General features: G+C 37.1%; 1 pseudogene; it reads right to left on the bottom strand.

The window, feature by feature from the left end:
* Positions 1–990: 990 nt before the first annotated feature.
* Positions 991–1086, bottom strand: LOC122115073 (annotated as a pseudogene).
* Between the last annotated feature and the right edge of the window lie 18690 nt (positions 1087–19776).

The following is a 19776-nucleotide window of genomic DNA, read 5'->3' on the forward strand; positions in this document are numbered from 1 at the left end:
CTCCTGACTGTTTATGGGGTCCATTCACTGGTAGATTTTGTTCCAGCCTTTCACTTTCAAAATACTTGTTTTTATGGGCAAGGTGTGACTCCTGAAGGCAGCAGATAGAAGGATCTTGCTTTTTAATCCAACTAGATAGTCTATGTCGCTTCACTGTAAAATTAAGTCTGTTAATGTTGAGAGATAGGACTGAGAGGTATTTGGGAGTTTCTGCCATGTTATCCACCTTCTTGGGGGCTGCGGCAACTGGGTTGTTCCTATGGTTCTTGGATTCTCAGATTGGGTGTGGTTTTTTTGCCTTTATTGTGGTCTTGTTGGTTTTCTATGTATAGGACATCTTTAAGTATCTTTTGTAGGGCTGGTTTGGTGGAGATATATTGTTTCAGTTTTTCTTTGCTATGGAAGGTTTTTATTTGACCTTTGGTTATGAAGGACTGTTTAGCTGGGTACAATATTCTTGGTTGATAGTTGTTTGTCTTAGGGCATTCCAGGCTCTTCTTGCTTTAATTGTCTCCACTGAGAAATCTGAGGTGATTCTAATTGGTTTCCCTTTATAGGTGATTGATCTTTTATCCTTGACAGCTTTAAGGATCTTTTCCTTGATCCTGTGTAGATTATAATGTGATGGTGGGAGGTCCTGCTCTGATCTGGTCTTTTGGGGTTCTAAAAGCTTCTTGTATCTGAATAGGCCTATCATTTTGCATGTTTGAGAAGTTCTCTGCTAGGATCCTGTTAAACAAATTTCCTAGCCCATTAACTTCTGTCTCTAGATGCTCTCTACACCCATTATCCTCAGATTGACCTTCTGATGGTGTCTTCCAAATGTTGAATAAATCTATAATATTTATTGGATTTGTCTTGGATCATTGTATGTTCTTTCTCCATAATATCTAGGCTGTCTTCAATCTCCAAGATTTGATCTTCTGCATGGTCTAACCTACTGTAAGACTTTCTATTTTGTTTTTTCTTTTCCTTCTAATTGGTCAGCTTTAAAATATGGATGTATTTGCATGTCATCCTTGCACAGGGGCCATGATAATCTCTGTATTGTTCCAATTTTAGTATATGTGCTGCTGAAACGAGCACATGCTTTTTGGTTTTGTTTTGCATATCTGTGTGAATATTTGTGTGCATTTTCTCTATGGAGTCTAAACTATCTTCTGCCTCCTCCATTCTGTTTTCATTGTTTTTTTACTTTGTTATTTATCTTCTTTCCTTCCTGCTGGTCTTTCTTAATGATGGCAGGCTCTTTATTGAGGTTTTCTTTTAAGTCTTGAATGGATTGCCTTGCCTCCTGGAGTTGAGTTTTGGACTTCTCATTCAACTCCAGTGTCAATCTTTTCACTGGACTCTTTCTCCTTCTGTTGGGGTTCCTTTATCTTTTTTTGTGGAGGTCATAAAGTTGTCTATTAGTTTCTGATTGGCCTTATCATATTCTCTTATAGCTCTATGCAGGGCGTCCACCTTTTCATTCAGCCATGTTTTTAAAATATCTTGAACATTATCTTCTAGGTCATTCTGGCACTGCTCTATAGCTTGTTTATGTGGAGATGGAATTGGGATTGGTTGATTGGCCATGTTTCTTGCATTTCTGAGGCTAGTTCTACCCATTTGGAGACAAGAGCCACTCCAATATGACAATAGGACAGTCTTTTATGGCAGGAGCCAACCCAGTGCCATGTAGATGTATAGAACTTAGGGTTTCAAAATTATGGGTAGATGTTTCCCTATTTGGCTCTCTTTTTCTTTGCTTGGAGAGGGATGTTATGGTTCCAGGGTGCAGATTATGTATAGCTTTAACTTGTGAGACAATCTGGGTTTGGCTTTTAAGTAGTCTGAACCTTAAGGTTCAGACTCGGTACTCAGTCAAAATGGAATCAACTGCAAGTTGGCTCAGTTATAAACTGTTAGGGATCAATGGACTACAGAAAATGGAGAAGAGAAGGGTTAGGTTTGTAGAGATATGAGTTTAAGTAAATTAAGAAAAAATGGGTATAATGATAGCAGAGGGTTAAGAACAGCTTAGAGGAGAGGTATGTGTAGTAGCAAGAGAATAGAGACCTTGTTTCAGAATATTAGAGGTAGAAAAGAATTTGAAGAAAGATTATATAAGGTATAGCTTAGAAATTTAGATGGAAATAAGCAAAAAATTATATGCATGTATATTTTGGAGAATTGCTGATATTAGAAAAAGTTCTATTGAAAGAGTATTGGAAAGTTGATTAATCTAAGGTAATTCCTGTAATTATTATGTTTACATACACAGAAGGCCTTACTTTGTGTATAGAACTAGAGAGGTTAGCTCTGGTGGAGTAGTAGTACAATGTGGAGATAAATGAAGAGGAAAGAAAGGAAAATAAATTAAAATTAGGAAATTGAAAAGTGGAAGACAAAACTAAGTAATAGTGAAAAAATACAAGATTTAAGTAAAATGGCAAATCCTAAAAGCAAAACAACAAAACACGAAGAAACAAAAACCAAACAAGCAAACATTAAAAAAATCTAAAGAGTGAATGTTTTGGTTTGTTTGTTTTTCAGTTTGGAGGAGCTTGACTCTACACGTAGTCCTCTAAGCTGATTCATGATAAAATCTTGTATGCCTTGCAATAGTCTGCTTCCCTTGTGGCTTGGTTGGATCCAGACGGCCTTTTGACAAGGAAAGATGACTGCTACCTCGAATCCTAGGTGTGGGGCTGTGTTCCCAGGCTTTCCCAGGTAGCCACAGGAGGTTTAGGAACAGAACTTAGTTCTGTGTTCACTTCTGATGTGATCCCTCCCTTTCAGGTGGGGTCTTCGGTCAAAAGGCTTTGGGACCTCACAGAGAATTGCCACTCCCAGGGAGTGAACCCAATTGGGTTACTCACAGATCTGTAGCTGATGATGCGCTGAATGACAGAGCCTGTGTAGTGGCATCCAGGATGGTGTAGGTGGCTTCTCAGTGGAAGGGTCTGAGCATTGGCAGGACCAGGCGAGGATGGGGGGAAGAGTGGCAACTACAGCAGCAGAAGGGTCTCGCTCTACAACGTGGGGAGTCCAGGCCTGGAAAGACCAGGTGGAGTTTGGGATGGTGGTCTGCAGTGGGCAGCATCAGCCTTGGACTGCAGCAGCAGCATCGGTGGGTGGCGGCAGGCAGCCTTGGGGTGGCTGCCAGTCGCTGCAGGTTGTGTCAGCGGCGGCACAGGGGGGCACCTACTTCGCAGGTGGTGCCATCCACAGCAGCTCTGGACTGTGCTGGCAGTAGCAGTCAAGGTACGGGGCAGGCTTGTGCAGGGTCGGCAGAGCCTGCAGAATGATGCCTTGGTGGCTGTGGGAGCCTGGGGTCGGTGCCCCTTGGAGGCAGGGAGGGAACAGCTCCCGGCAGAGCACCCAGTTGTTGGGGCAGTGGGTACGTAGGACAAGGGATTGGCTGCAGCTGTGGTGTCCTGGGGAGCTAGCGCAGAGGTGGTGGGGGTCCACGGGGATCCCACCTGTGCTGCAGCATAGGACCTTACGTTGGCTCCAGCGAGACTTTGGGGCATGTTGGAGCGGGTCTGCTGGCAGACTCCGGGGGTCTTCACTGTTTTCCCTCCTAAGTTTCCACGGGTCTGGTGTTGAGCACTTTCTTCAGTTTTGGCTTAAAACCTACACAAAATCTCTGGGTATTATATTCTTCCCACACAGGAAAAGACAAGGGAACTCAGCACCAAAATAAAGTTAAAAAAAAGTTCTGACAGTCGGGCCTCCCCTTGCAACTTTGGTAAGGAAGGTATGAGGCAATCTCACAAAAAGGAGCCCAGGGAATAAACACCTTGACCTATTGGGGCTTGCATTGACCTATGCATCTAGAAGAATCTCCTGTAAGGAAAGGATAGAGAGAAGATTGCAGGTGTAAATGGAAACTATCTAGCATCATCAATATGCCAGTGATCAAGACCAATTCCCTGACAGGCATTTTCAAATAAGAAAGTCAACTTACTTTAAGACGAAGAGTTTTCCATTCCTCTTAAAGTATATCTACAAAATTGATCATTTTCTTTTGTTAATAACTAAGAAAAATTTAAACCTAAGCAAGTAATCATGTGTTAGCAGCCACTGAACACTGTTACAACCTAAGAGGGAATCCAAAACACTGCAAGATATACAGAAAACTTCCATGGTATTGAGTCATGAAAGATGAGGCAGCTTAAAGAACAGTTAAAATTGTGCTAGCAGACTATCCTTGAAAAGTTTCCAAAACTTTTGTTCATCTAGTGATTAATTAGATTAATAAAATTACCTACAACATTATTACTTAGTTATACTTACCTGGAATTCTTCCCAAAGTTCATAAAAATGCTCCAGTTTAAATAATTTATATTTTTATGATCTCTAATTCCTGCAATGTCAGAAGAGAGAAGAAGACATGAAAACAAAAGAAAGTACAAGAAAACTCTGAAGGTGTTAGCTCTCAGATTTTTCAGACTTGTAGTATAGCCCATATTATACCTGACTTCCTTTTGTCTTCTGCTGCTCTGATAGTAGATAAATAAACAAGTGACATATCACCTCCATCTGGGAGTCTACAGCTACTACAGTTGGCTTTAAAATACACTCCTTTTGTCTGAATTCCTTTGAGTTGAATTACCAGAGTTCATTTTAGTGTGCTCTTAATGCTAAGGTGCATGTACCATACTAAATCAATTGACTCCATATTTTAAAACATGATGGTTTTAGGTGAAAGATACAGAGAATGAATAAAACGGTTATGTCAGCCCCATTATATGGCACTAATTGATTTTTAGTACTTATTCTCAGCCAAAGAAATTTAAATGGGTTAATTTGAGATAGCTAGTAGCAAGACTTAATCTTTTCATGCCTGAAATGCATACTTTATGTGTGGCTAAAATTAAGAAATCTCTTTGAAATACTTAATATCAAATAGAGTGGAAAAGATAAGCTGGACTTTGTTTTAAATAGCTAATTCTCTAGAGGTGATTTGAATCTTTTTGTTAATAGGAAGGCAAGATAATTAGTGCACAAATGTGCGATCCGTGAGAGCTGATATTTGTATCTGAAGTGTTTGTTTCTGTGTTCTCAATGCTGAAAAACAGTGCCTGGTCCATCACAGGCACTCATTGAATGAATTATTTAAAGCTCCAAATAAGACTACAAAACTACCCAAATATGAAAAATGTAGTTAATTTATTCTAGTTCTAAATGGTAGCATAGTATCAAAGTAACAAGAAAATCATTTTAATATTTACCCTTTGCCAGCATATGTTGAATGTTTTAGTTAGCAAACTTCATTGAATCTTTACAAAAGATTCAATTCCATTTAAAACAGGCAATAAGAATTCCATTCTCTAGAGGACAAGTCTGAGATTTATATGGGCTTGAACCAGGATACATGTCTTCATCTTTCTCTTCTTTCTGTCTTCCAAGTCAAATCTCTTCAGTATGGCAGCTCTAGATATAGTGTGTATCACTCAGTATAGCATCTAGTCAGATATCTTAGGTCAAGAAAACTATCTTGACTTGAGTTCAGTCAGCTCCATATTTTAATATTTTCTAAGGCTTCTATTTTCTAAGTGACAGTCAACAAAATATTTAATGTGTCTAACCTCACTTTTTTAACTTCAAGTTATCCTTATTTAACTGTATAAAGATTCTATTAGAATTGCATAGACCATCCTTGTGAAACTTGCTTAGTGCAAAACAAATGCTTGTTTTGCTATTTGGTGAGTCTACCTAAAAAAGCACAATGGTATGGTGAGTTAAATTGTTATATTGTGAAGCAGAAATGTATAGAAATATAATCTAAGTAATTCCAAAACTGAAAACACTTATTGCTGCTCCAGGTTTCTTTTCCTTTTTATTGGGGTAGAAGGCAGGGGGGAGGTGAGGGGTAGGGTAGAAAAGATAATTTATTTTCATGGTCTTAACATAAATTCTCTATATAACTTTGGAAAGCAGTATTTCTTAAATTTTCATAACCAATACAGAGAACTACTGTGGATGACTGAAAATTTTATTTATGATTTTATTTTCATAGCTCAAGAGAACATGGGAAAAAAGGCAGTCTAGTCTGCACTACCTTTTGCTAGCTCTTAATTACAAGCTACATTATTTTGCTAATCTTTCTGTTGTTTATTTCTGAATTATAGCAAGTGAGCATCAGGCAACTTCTGGGATCATCCTCCCTTGCTGTGAAGGGCATTAGCTAAGCCCTTCTGTTTTTTTTCTGAAAATCATTACCTACCAGGCTGTAACATCATTTTAAAATCAAAATAATACATAGACTAGTGTTTCTCTGAGTTATTCACCTCCTTGAAATCTTCCACTGGAAGTGGGCAAGCTACAATGGATAGGAAAAAAAAAAAGCAAAACAAACACTAAGACCAAGAAGATCAAGAGAAAGGAAGATGATAAACAGGAGCAAGAGGTATCTGAATAAAACTCTGCAGTGACTTCTTGGGACATCAATCTGAACTCTGAATGGCCATTCATGACCTAGACTTCCTTCACAAGATCTAAAGAAGCTAGGTGAGAGACCATAGTGCCTGGTTTTAGTATAATACTAAGAGAAGAAACATGAAAATGCCAAAAGGAAAGCAGTGCCAGTATCTAACTCCCCCCAATTCAGAGCAACACAGCTCCCAAACAAATGCTCTGTGCTTGGGGAAGAAAGAAGAAATTAAGTACAGACCTTAAATGTGACAGTCAGTACCGGATGCATCATGATGAAACCCAATGCTGCACAGTCTGAGGACCTTTGCCCACCTGACAATAGACTTCCAGTTGAGTATGTGAACAGTCCTTAGCCAAGGAACAACCCCATCCCCACTTCCCCCAACCTTAGGTAACCTCATGAGGGGCAGAATTATACTGTTGAGGTAAAGAGCAGAGAAGTGAGCACAGGACTTTGATTTGCTCATCTAAGCCCATCATGGTAAGACCCAGCAACAGATAGAGTACAGACTTTTCTAACCTGAGGCTAGTACACCCAGATAGAACCTCTAGACAGAACTAAGCAGAGCCTCTGTGAAACAAACTTGTGTTTTAGTCTGCATCACTGACAGATACAATTCAGGTCTGGCATGTGACCCCATGATTATGCAGGACCCTTGAGCTGTGAGACTGAAGTATAACCCAACTTAGTGTGAGTTTGGTGACTAAGAACTGGCCACTTTCCTTAGGCAGCACATTAAATTGCAAGACTCCACTAGCAGATAGGGTAGGAAAATGAACCAGGAATTATCCTGGACCCTAGTGCCAGGTTGGTAAAACAATGTTGAGAAGATCATAGCTGTCTCTATGTGTAGGCAAATCCCCAAGCTAAATACTCTGGATGTGAGATATCCATTTCTCATCAGTTTCTCTATTAAATGAGATAACAGGTCCCTGAAAGTTTCCCTAAACTTTGTTGGCATGTAACATTATCGTCACATTGGAGGCTTAATTATTTAATCCAGTCTTTGTAATCTGGCTTTGTTTATGTCTTTCCAGAATTTTAAAGCAGTCTATCAATTTTCTCTGAGCATGTGGATAGTTCCACTAGTTCAAATGTATGTCTAGTACATGCACGGACCCGAAGTAAAAGAAAGGGAAAGATTTACATGAAAATGGAATAGAAAAATTTAAAGGCAGAAAAGGGCATATAAAGTAAAATTTACATAATAAAAAGAGACAAGGATGATTATTATATAAATTATAAAGGAGTTAGCTGTATATAAAGAATAGAGAAGTCCTTATTTTAGCAAGAGTAAAAATGATTATAAGTATATGTGCACCTAATAATGAAACATCCTAATATAATGTATTTTAGTAGACAAAAGGACAGAATAGTTAAGAATGAACACATTTTTTTAATTATCAAAGAAATAGAGTATTAAAACTTCATGTTAGATCAAATGAGCCTATGAGAATTTTACCTAACACTCTATTTAATCACTTCAAAATGTATATTCTTCTTGATGGCACACAGAATGTTTTCCAGGACAGGTAAAACCAATTACTTCTTAAGAAACTAGTAAAACAAGAACAAACAAAAGCCACAATCACAAGAAGGACATGAATAATAGGTATCAGAACAAAATAAATGAAATAGACACACAAAAGATGACTGAAACAAAGAGCTGTTTTTGATAAACTGACAAATTATTTGTGAGCTAACCAGGAAAACAGAAAAAAAGAATCAAATGAATAAAGTCTGAAAATAAAAAAGAGAAACAATGGATGCTACAGAGTATTTTTTAAACACTATCACCTATTCCTTCATTTTATCCCAATTTTCCTTTCCACCCCCCCCCCACAAGCTGTACAGTTCATTTTCAACATAGAGTCTAGTGAGTATCACTGCTGAATTATTTCATTATTTGTCCCACTAGTTCTGTGCTCTTCCCCAAACAGACTTATACGTAAGACAAAAAGTACAGAAATCAAAAACAGCAACAAAGGGAAAAAGTAAAATAACAGAAAGTAAAACAAAAACCCTCCTTTCCATTTCTCATTTTATATGGTCATATGTACATAACTATTAAGCCCTTGTGATCCTTTCCTAAGAATATCCTCCTTTGGTCTCTTTTGGTCTTTGTGAATGTTTAGAGTCCTGTTTAATTTACCATGTCCAGGTGTAATTTTTTTTGTCTTCTACCATCCCTTACATTTACTTGTAGATTTGTATTGACTCTTAAACCTCAAAAATGAGGAAGATAAGTCAGAGTCTGAAAGTGCTCCAAGATAGCAGAAGAAGATCTGCTCCTAGGCCATTTTTTCCTCTTCTTCTCTCTCTACTTCCTCTTTGGTAAGCCCTGCATGCATTAGACACTGAACATGGCAACCACATAAAGATCAGCAATGTCAGCTTGGAGAAGAGGCAGAATCAAGAACAGACAACATTTGTGTCCCTCCATCGAGGACGAGACAGGGATGGCAGAGAGCAGCTGAGTTCCTTGCCACCCAACCCAAACTAAAGAAAGGTCCTGAATATATTGTCCATGGCAGGAAAACAGCTAAGCAGATAAAGAAACAAACTATCTGTGAGCTTAATTCCTTGTGGCTAACTGAAACCAAACAGTAGCAAGGACTCACGGCCCCCCAGCAACACGAAAGGTATAGACGACACAAATACCACTGGAACATTTCAATAAGCTAAATAATCATCAAGAGTATCATACATGTCAACCCAGCACATACAAGTGCCTGGGCTCACAAGGGAAATTTAACTGCCTAGCAATGAGTGGATATAGTCACTTGCCAGGGCTCCCTACTCTCCATTCAAAAAGCTCAGGCCAGAGATAAACCATGCTGAGTTGGAAATTCTCTATAATCTATTTCATTCCTAGGAGAGCCTTCCACCAAAGTCCAGTGTGTAAGCGCATTGCCTCAAGAGGGAAATAGAGCGGCAGAATGAAGCGTCACAGGGGTGGCTGATTGGAACCACATGGCAGCAGCTACTGATTCTTCACCAACCCAGTGCGCAAGATGGTTGCAGAAGTAAAACAGTAGGGACTTCTCTGTATTTTACCTCATCCTTGGGAGGCTGCCAGGACATACACAGCATATCCAGTACGGTGCAAAGGGTGTATTTCAAGAGGAACAGAGGACCTTTTTCTCCCACTAGCTATTCTGTACCTGTTTGAACCAGGTTCTGGAGCAGTAAGAAAAGACTGGGAAAGTATATCCATTTTACTGATATAATCAGTTTATTTTTCCTTTCACTGGTATTATTTTTCCACCTCTTTTCTTTTTTCTCTCCTCAGTTTGTCTATTCTTTTGCAATCGCTGGCGACACCACCCTTTTACACATAACTCCATATTTCATATATCCAACACAAACATGTTGTGTACCAGAGTCCTCACATTCCACTTCCTTTTCCCCCCTCTCTCCTCTTGCTTATCTCTTCCCTTGCTCTCTCTTTCCTTCATAATTGAGTTCTAGCCCAGCACTCATCTGGCTCCCTACTGTATCATATAAGAATGCTAAGCCTCTGCATATAAATGTGATTTGTTGTGTAAATAATGTTACCAATGATATTTTACTTTGGTAAATTAAAAAGGCAGGAGAAGAGCTCTGAGGACATTATCAGAAAACAAGTAGACTCAGGCAATTATTCTTAATTTGACTAGCAATAACACTCTACTAGGAAGCTGTGTGGTATCCTACTATCTCTTCTGCTCACTCTCCTAGGCCACCAAAAGCAGAAACATTGATTTTCTATCCCTAAGAGTGCTTCCAATGAACAGTCACAGCTGAGGACCATTGGACTAAACAGGTAGATTTAATGGCTGATTTCTTCACAGCTCTTAAAATTAAAGTAATCTTAATAATCATAGTCACTATTTTTTGAAAAGCTAGTAATAAACCAAACACATTACTAGTATGAATTCACTGGTTGAATTTCCTGGCAAGCTCTGCACACTGTCAGCACAACAGGTAACAATGCAGCATATAAGATGCAAATTGCAGCTTTAATTGGGCCTCCTGGACAACACACTTCTAAGCAAGGGGCGGATGGATCTCTGCAGTCCTGTACAGCCATTAAAACTCCTGAAGACGATGGTGCAGCTGTAGGTAGAGTTTGTCTGCTTTCCAGGAGCCCAAAGAAACATTTGTCACCCTAAGAAGCTGTCCCAGGCCATGAATGGATTTGATTCTATCAGAAATCACAAGTAGCTGATGAAAACAGCTGCATGAGCAAGGTGAAAGTCAGGACAGGAGAGAGAGCACTACTGTGGAGAGCACTTCTGTATCTACTATCAGCTCCCTCAGAAGCCCACAATCACTCCTGTACAGCATAATGTAGGTTTCAGGAACATGAAAGAGTAGTAGCTTGTGGAACATCTGCAAATAAACACCTTCAAGTGCGATGATTAATTAAGACACTCACTTTAAAAAGAAGTTATTAATAACATTCCCTCAACTGAAATATGCAGGAATAAAAAATATGTGTTGAAATCCTAAATTGTATTTTATATTCACAGGACTAGCTTATTGTTTTCTCGGCCATTCTTCTTTCTTAAAAAAAAAAAAAGGCTTGGCATTAATAACTTCCTTCTTTGTATTTGTCACATTTTATAAACATGAGCTAAGATTTTTTTAAACCACATTAAATGAATTATTTCATTGTATATGGCAGTAAATTTACATATTTTAAATGAAGTTCAATGAGTTGAAAATACACTTGGAAGTGTTAACAAATTCTGAGGCACTGGATATGTGTTTCAATTTCTCCTGCACCTAGTAGTCAATGTTGCTAAGCAGAGAAAAGAAGTATCTCATTCTAGAGATAGCAAAGTCCTATGCCAGATTTAACAACAGTTTTTATCTGCCACACCATATCAGTGTTCTTACTTTATTGTCTTGCATTCTTAGATTTCTATACCTTAAATAATTTTTGTTATGAATTAGTTTGACATCTTTTTAGTTCAAGATATGGTAGGCTAACCAACACAGCTATAATAAAACATATAAACAAAGGATACTATAATAAAACATATAAACAAAGGATAGTTTTGAAGTAATTTCATCATAATTTCATGTAGTTTTATAGTTCAGCATCTATTGATTTAAAATAACATCAATTGAGCCTTTTGTATTTTTAAAGTCTTGGATATAGCCATAAGGTTATAAGCACAGTGTTTTAACATCATCATCAAAGTCTTTTTGAAATCAATATTTCCTTGGGGTAAAATATATTTTATATTTCTATAAGGTCATTCAATGGGGGAATATATACATACAACTATACTTTCAGAGGCAAGAAAGGCAGATTTAGGAAGAATCTAAAGAATTAGAAAAAATTCAAAGGAGCACATTGGGGAGAGACAAAAGGCGGATATGGAAAAATACAGAAAAAAGAGGATAAAAAAATATTCTACAACAATTTCTGTTACAAATCATAGACTTCATCTCAAAATGGCTTAAACAAAATAACCCTTAGAACTAGTCACTTTCAGTTGAACTGGCACTTTCAAAAGACATCAGTAAGAATCTTTATCTTTTCTGGTTTCTATTGCAGTCCTTCTTCATTCCTGGACAGGATCTATAAAGTGATTATAAAAGGTACAGGAGATGCATGTGAAGGTATTACTAGCCTAACATTCATGGTGGAAAGAGATCTCATAATTTAAATACATATAGTCAAGGAGCAGATTTTCATTGAACCAAGTTACATCAGTAACACTTCTTGAGATGAACTGTGGTCAGAGCATATATCATTATGCCAAGATCATATGTCTACTCTTGAGTCTGAAGGAGAGTCATTCCTACCCAAATCACCTGGATGGAAAATGGGAAAAGGATTGTAACTGAAAATCAATGAGTATATACTAGAACACAAATACATGTGTGTTAGTAAACACACATATAAATACATTGTGCATCATTCAGCATCCCAAAATAGAATAATTCAAAGAAGTTTTGCTAAAAGACTATTTAAAGGAAGTATCTTTGGAGAATGGGAAAAACACAAAGAATGGAGCAGAGGAAGACAACAGTTATTAGAATTGGGAGGAACCAAATCTTTTAGAAATAATCATCTTGAGAGAAGCAATGGCCCTTTTCTTCAAATAAGATATAGCATGGAGGAAGCCAAGGAACAAGTACTTCAGTATCCAAAGTCATCCCACCATGAATCTCCAGTCACCAAGCTCACTAGGAAGTCATGTGATGAGGGAGATCCCAGGGCATGGTAAAAATGAAAACAGTAGATCTACTGGACCCAACAGAAGATATGTAGCACACAATCATTACAAACAAAGTAATTGTTCATAGTTGTTTTAAGTGTATGACAAAACAAATTCTATTGCAATAAATGTTTACTTTCCATTAAAGCGCAATGTTTTGAAAGAGGAATAACATACCTTTTACTTTCTTGTAGTTCTTCCCCTCCACAACTGCAAGTTGGATTTTTGTCCTCAACAATCTCTAGTACTTGTCTTCCAAATGTGCTTCCTAAATCTGGAGCCACAGCTGAAGATTTTCATTTGGACACTGTGAGAAATGCAAAGTCAACATTGCCCAATCATAATACTCAAAAATTCTGAGAAGTTGGAAGCCAGGAATTTTTGGTTACCAAAGCTCTCCAGTTGATTCTAAGGTAAAGTTTGACATCACTTGCACTATAAAATGCTATCTCCCGGATTACTGATGATCTAGATACTGAATAGTTTTCCGTCCTTTTGTTTCTTGGACTTTACTTTGAGCTCTCCATGTGGCATTTGATATCATGTCTTCTGTAGAAAGAATCAGCCTCTGTGTTTTCCCATGCATCAGAATCAAGTCATAAAATATTGAATATCAATTTTCTTAGACATATTGGAAAGAAAACTGCGATCCATGTCTTCATTCACCATTTCCCATATGTCTCTGATACTGGAAAAGATCTGATTGATACTAAACAGAGTTTATGAAATAAAGAGCTCTGTTGTCTTGTGAATGGTCTCTTTATTGTCTTTAGTTGCCTGTTTATGGGTTTCATTAAATACTATATACTAGGACAGTGTGAGAGAGTAAATGCTATAGTTTTCCAACCATCGTATCTGCTACTGAAAGGGCAGTACAATTCAGAAAAATAACAAAGGACCAATTTGGTCTCAAGTTTTAGTAAGTTTCCAATACACTTTTATCAATAGCACTGATACACTGGTCTTTAATCTGGCACCTAAGTATATTTTTCAATTCAGAATCCATGATACTATAAGAATGGACTTACTTATCTCAGACCTCCATCACAAAGTACACTATCTAGAAAAGTATTAGAAAAAATAAGGACTTGGTTTATATCAAAGTGTGGTATGGACAGGATGAAATTTCTAACATAGCTGAAACGAACAGTTGTACAGTTGTTTCCCAGGCCCTGAAGCATTGAAATCTTCAGAAACTTGTGCTTCTGGGACTTGGTTCCATAATAAGAAAGACATTTACTTAGAGCCAGGAAAGGCTCCTATCAGATCATGCAGTCTTTCTTTCATGTACTTTTGAGAGGCATGTTGGTCTAGAAAGGGAAATAAGGACTGGAGTAAGTGTCTCCTCTTATAAAAGGACTTGAAACACCTGGAGTCCTTAAGTTTAATAGAAGAAATACTACCAAACTTTGTTTGGCCCCACCCTCATTTTATCTATTAGTTCTGCTAAATGAACAATCACAATGGAGAAATAAAGTCAAGTGAAGCTAAAACAGGAAAATAAGTGGTAGGGACAGTGTCACTAGTGTCATAAACCTTAACCAGTAACTGGAATTACAAATGAAATAAATGAAAGTTTATTTTTTAAGAAGCACATTGGGTTTCTGCTGTTACAATTATATGCAGAAGTGGAAACGGCTCATAGGCCCTACCATGGAAAGCTAAAACCAAAAATATTGTACCCTAAACAAATGATACCACTAAACAAATGATCCTTGTCTGACATCTGAATTGAGGGTCTTGATGGTGTTATGTTCTAAACCCTGGGTATTTATTTTGCAATTGCTATGACAGGACCATCAGATTTTTGTGTTTTCTATCATGAATAAGCAAGTAGTACTGTTGACACAGGTTGTCCTGTTGGTTTTTGGTTTCCTTTAAAGTAATCCACGGAAGACATTGGATGTTACACCCACTCAAGAAAACCTCAATGACATAAAGCTCAAACTTGACTGAAATTCTTATATATATATATATATATATATATATATATATATATATATATATAAAAGAATATACATATATAAAGGATAAATATATATATATATATATATATATATATATAAAGGAGAGAAAAATAAGCAGAACTAAGAGAGAAAATGAGGGTGGGGCCAAACAAAGTTTGGTAGTAGTTCTTCTATTAAACTTAAGGACTCCAGGTGTTTCAAGTCCTTTTATAAGAGGAGACACTTACTCCAGTCCTTATTTCCCTTTCTAGACCAACATGCCTATATATATAGATAGATAGATAGATAGATGTATATATATAGAGAGAGAGAGAAAAAAAATTGAATTTTAATTCCTTTGGAACTTAATTTAGAAGCAATTTTACCCTAGGTATTAATATTTCCCTAACAACTTAATAATAACAGCCTATTCTGAATGTAAAAATTTGGACTGCATTTTCATTGCTAGCAATGAAACCTGGACCTATTTAATATTATCATTTGACTAAATACCTGAGAAGTGTATGCTTGAGTACATGTTGAGATACAAAGTAGGATTGGAAAATTGTATTTCAGAACAATAGATTATTGAATGTAGCCTTTACCTACTTCATTTCCTTCTAGGGAAAATTCTGAGACACGTCACTGAAGATTAAGAGGAGACAAAGAATGGTGGATGGTAACAAGATATGACTTCATAAGGAGAATATGGCTGACTACAGACTATCGTTTTCCTCATCAGCACCCTAAAATGCCATAAGCTTATGTAAGTTGAAACCTCAAGAGATGAGAGAGAGTGAAGAGAATCATTCTCTTGCACTCCTCACATCGCAGCTTCAGGAAAGGAACCCTGCCACTCCTGTCTCATCACTCATGATCCCACAGGAGGACTGTGTTGGTGAGAGTCTCAGTTCTGTTGGTCAGAGCCAATATAATAAATTTTATTGTGAATCCTCCCTTGAAAATGTTCCATCTTCCTATCACTACTATAGTTCCATTCTCTTCAAGCTTTTATCTCAATCCTCTTGAATATCATTCTCCAACTCCACTTCTCAGTGGGTTGTTCTCCAGGGAAATGTCTTCTGTCCTTTGAAAGTGCTTTTCTGAATTATAAATGGAAATATGTCATACTTCAGCTTAAGTGCTTTCAATGTATTTCTTTAGTTTCAATATAGAATGTGAATTCTCTAACTTAGTCTGTGAAACCTCTCATTATCTGTTTCCTTGGTAGTTTCTTCTAAATAAATGAAGAACATGATCAAATTGACATGTCTGAAATATCATTTGATGACAATGTGAATGAAAATAATAGGCACTTAGTAAGTTTTGGAAAGGAAGGAAAGGCAGAATGAGGGTCTGATACCATGGATAAAAATAGTGTTGGAAAAAGTAAACAGGGAAGAGGAACCCAAGAGATAATAAAGAAGTAAAATCAGCATGCAAAGGTGACCAATTAAATAAAGTTGACGTTTGGATGAGGGTAGGTGATATATCTAGATAGTTTGTCTAGCTGATGCCATTATTTCTCAAAAAAAAAAAAAGAATTACAATGAAGAACAATCCTAAATGAGAATTCATGAAGTCCATTTAAAAAAAATTATCTTGCCTTTCGAATCACAAGCCCAGTATGAATACTTTGCTCCATTCATTTGAGATCACTTACTTAAATGTAGTATGTGATGTTTCCTCTGTATTTGTCATACCTTTCTGACTGCCTGAAGTATCTTTCTCCATTCTGTTTCTGACACTATTTTTTTTATTTTTTTTTGTGAATTATTTTAAGCTTCTTTTGCTTTAGAAGGCTTGCCATGTTCTGCATCTCAATCTATAGTTAAAGTAGGTCATTTACACATTCACCTATCACTTAAACTACTTTACATATATATATGCATATGCATGTATTTAATAGTGAGTGCCTACTGTGTGTCATGCACTGTCATGCACTGACTTTAAAATCACACTTAGTACATAACACTGTGGTAATTATATTATGTCTCCTATGTACACTATAAGATCTTTAAATATAGGTATTTTGCCTTATTTTCATTTTCCTAGAATCTAGTCCATTATTAGACATATAAGGATTGAGAGAGGTAGCTATTAAAATCCTTGTGAAGGAATTATGCAAAGAACATATTGAGAAATACAGGTGGTAAACTCTGAGACTGTTTGAGAATTTTATCCTTACAGATAAGCTAAGAAAATAGGTAGAATTTAATACTAAATGTCATAAACCAGACCTTGCATGTATCACACTGAAGTAGACATTACTAGGACTGACAAGCTAACCAAAGCAAGAGTTAAAATAAGGTATCTCCTAATACAACCACATAATGGCTAAGCAAATATCTGTGGTAACTTGTGTATATCATAAAAAAAACATATTTCTCTAAGCTAGGACTAGATTAATTCAAGAGGATAACTCAATGAAATATTCCTAATATTGTCAATAACAGTTCTTGAATAAATAGTGAGTGAACTTTCCAGTATCCGAAATTATGTCACAACCTTGGAATAACTGCAATTATATTCCTTTCACTGGCCAGTAAATATTATTGCATTTAAAATTTCTTACACCATTTCTGTTTCTAAATTTAAATATAATTATCCCCATATTTTCCATATAAACAAATTACCCAATGTCATTTTATTTTATTTCTATATTTAATAAATTGTCCAGATTTACCCAAGATCAATATATTTTGTTAGAATCAAAGAAAGGTTGGACAAATGGGATTGCATAAGCTTGCAGAGCTTCTGCAGGGCAAATGACATAGCTAGCAAGATCAATAGAAAGCCCACAGATGGGAGAAGATTTTTACTAGCCATACAACGGACAAGGGTCTCATATCTAAAATATACTTGGAACTCAAAAAATTAAACCACCCAACAACAAATCCTCAAAGAAACAACTGCCCAATAAATAAGAGGGCGAAAGACTTAAAGAGAAGCTTCTCTGAAGAAGAAAGAAGGATGGCCAATAGACACATGAAGAAATGTTCAACATCCCTAGCCATAAAAGAAATGCAAATCAAAACAACATTGAGATATCACCTCACTCCAGTTAGAACAGCAAAAATCAAGAACTCTAACAACAACAGATGCTGGAGGGGATGTGGACAGAAAGGAACCTTACTTCATTGTTGGTGGGAATGTAAACTTGTTCAACCACTTTGGAAAGCAGTATAGAGGTTCCTCAAAAGACTTCACATAGAACTCCCCTATGACCCAGCAATCCCACTTTTGGGCATTTACCCTAATGTTTACAAAAAAGACCACACTAAAGCTACCAGCACAACTATGTTTATTGCAGCATTATTTACCATAGCTAAGATATGGAACCAACCCAGATGCCCCTCAGTAGATGAATGGATCAAGAAGATGTGGTATATATACACAATGGAATTCTATGCCTCCATCAGAAAGAATGACATTTCCCCATTTGTTAGGAAATGGAAAGGCTTGGAAAAAGTTATATTAAGTGAAGTAAGCCAGGCCCAAAGAAACATAGGTCCCATGGTTTCCCTTATTTGCAATATCTAGTATAGGTATGAGTCAAGCGGAAAAGGTCAGATAATGTGATGTTAGGAAAACGAACCCTTAAATATGTATTTTAATGTTTTTGTTTCTTTCATGCATGTGTTTCTAACGCATTTATAAGATTATTTCTTTGTTGCTTTGTATGTCCCTCCCCCACAGTGTAACCCCCGCTTTCACTATATTTGATGTCAGTATAACATGTGGAGGAGATGGGGGCAAACAAGTCGTTTAAGGATTCAGGTGGACCTGTTGCAACAATGAGAAGTACAAAATGTCATGTCAAAACCAGCTTTACTATGTCGGTGTGGGGGGGGAGGGGGGGTATGATTGGGTGGGGAGGAGGGGGGAGGCTGGGAAGGGAGGTGAAGGGTAAACAAAGGAGGAGGCTGCAATGCTTGGTAAGAAATGTATGCATTATCCTGCCCATGTAATTGTAACCCCTCTGTACAGTATGTTCTCAAATAAAATAAAATTTAAAAAATTATATATATGTATATATATTGTTAGTAATGATTTCCTTTGATTTTTTTTATTGTAAAGCTGATGTACAGAGGGGTTACAGTTACATAAGTAAGGTAATGAGTACATTTCTTATTGAACATTGTTACCCCCTCCCTCATTTTTCTTATTCCCTCTTCCCTGACTCCCCTCCCCCATCAAGTTGTCAAGTTCATTTCTGACATAGTGTTTTGTGAGAATTGCTGTTGCATTGGTTCACCCTTTGTCCTTTGTCTCACCATTTTGTTATTCCTCTTCCCTCCCTAAATCAGATAAATATATATACAAGACACAGAGTACCATAATAAAATACAGTGACAACAGGAGATTAAACCAAAAGCCAAAGAAAAACAAAAGAAATAAGAAAGAACTTCACATAGTCAATTAAAAAACCCACTTGTTTCCATATCTTGGAGTTCATTTCAATTACCATAATTTTAAATGGTAATGTGTAGATAGATATTGGCTATAGTGATCCACTACTAGGACTATCCTAGACTTATGCTAATTATTATAAATGAGGGAAATCATGGAACATGGGTCTGACTTACTTAATATGATTTTTCCAAGTCTTTCCATTTCCTTATGAATGGGGTTATGTCATTCTTTCTAAGGGAAACATAGAATTTCATTGTGTATATATGCCACATTTTCTTGATACATTCATCTACTGAGGAGTATCTGGGTTGTTGCTGTATCTTATCTACAGTAAATATGCTGCAATGAACATAGTTGTGCTGATAGTTTTAGTGTGGCCTTGTTTGTGGTCATTTGGGTAAATGCCCAGAGGTGGGATCATAGGAAAGCTCCATATTTAGTTGTTTTTTTTGGATCGATCATAGGCCTTGAACTCTAAGCTTGGGCACTGTCCCTGCGCTCTTCAGCTCGAGGCGAGTGCTCTACCATGTGAGCCACAGCGCTTCTTCTGTTTTTCAAGTGGGTTATTGGAGATAAGAGTTTCACGGACTTTCCTGCCCAGGCTGGCTTTGAACCATAATCTTCAGATCTCAGCCTCTTGAGTAGCCAGGATTACAGGCATGAGCCTCTAGTGCCCAGCTATGTTTAGTCTTTTGAGGATCCTCCATACTGCTTTCCAGAGTAGCTGAGCCAATTTACGTTCTCACCAACAGTGTAGTAGCATTCCCTT

This window comes from Dipodomys spectabilis, unplaced genomic scaffold (assembly GCF_019054845.1).
Source record: "Dipodomys spectabilis isolate Male_0828 unplaced genomic scaffold, ASM1905484v1 ptg000115l, whole genome shotgun sequence".
NCBI lineage: Eukaryota > Metazoa > Chordata > Mammalia > Rodentia > Heteromyidae > Dipodomys > Dipodomys spectabilis.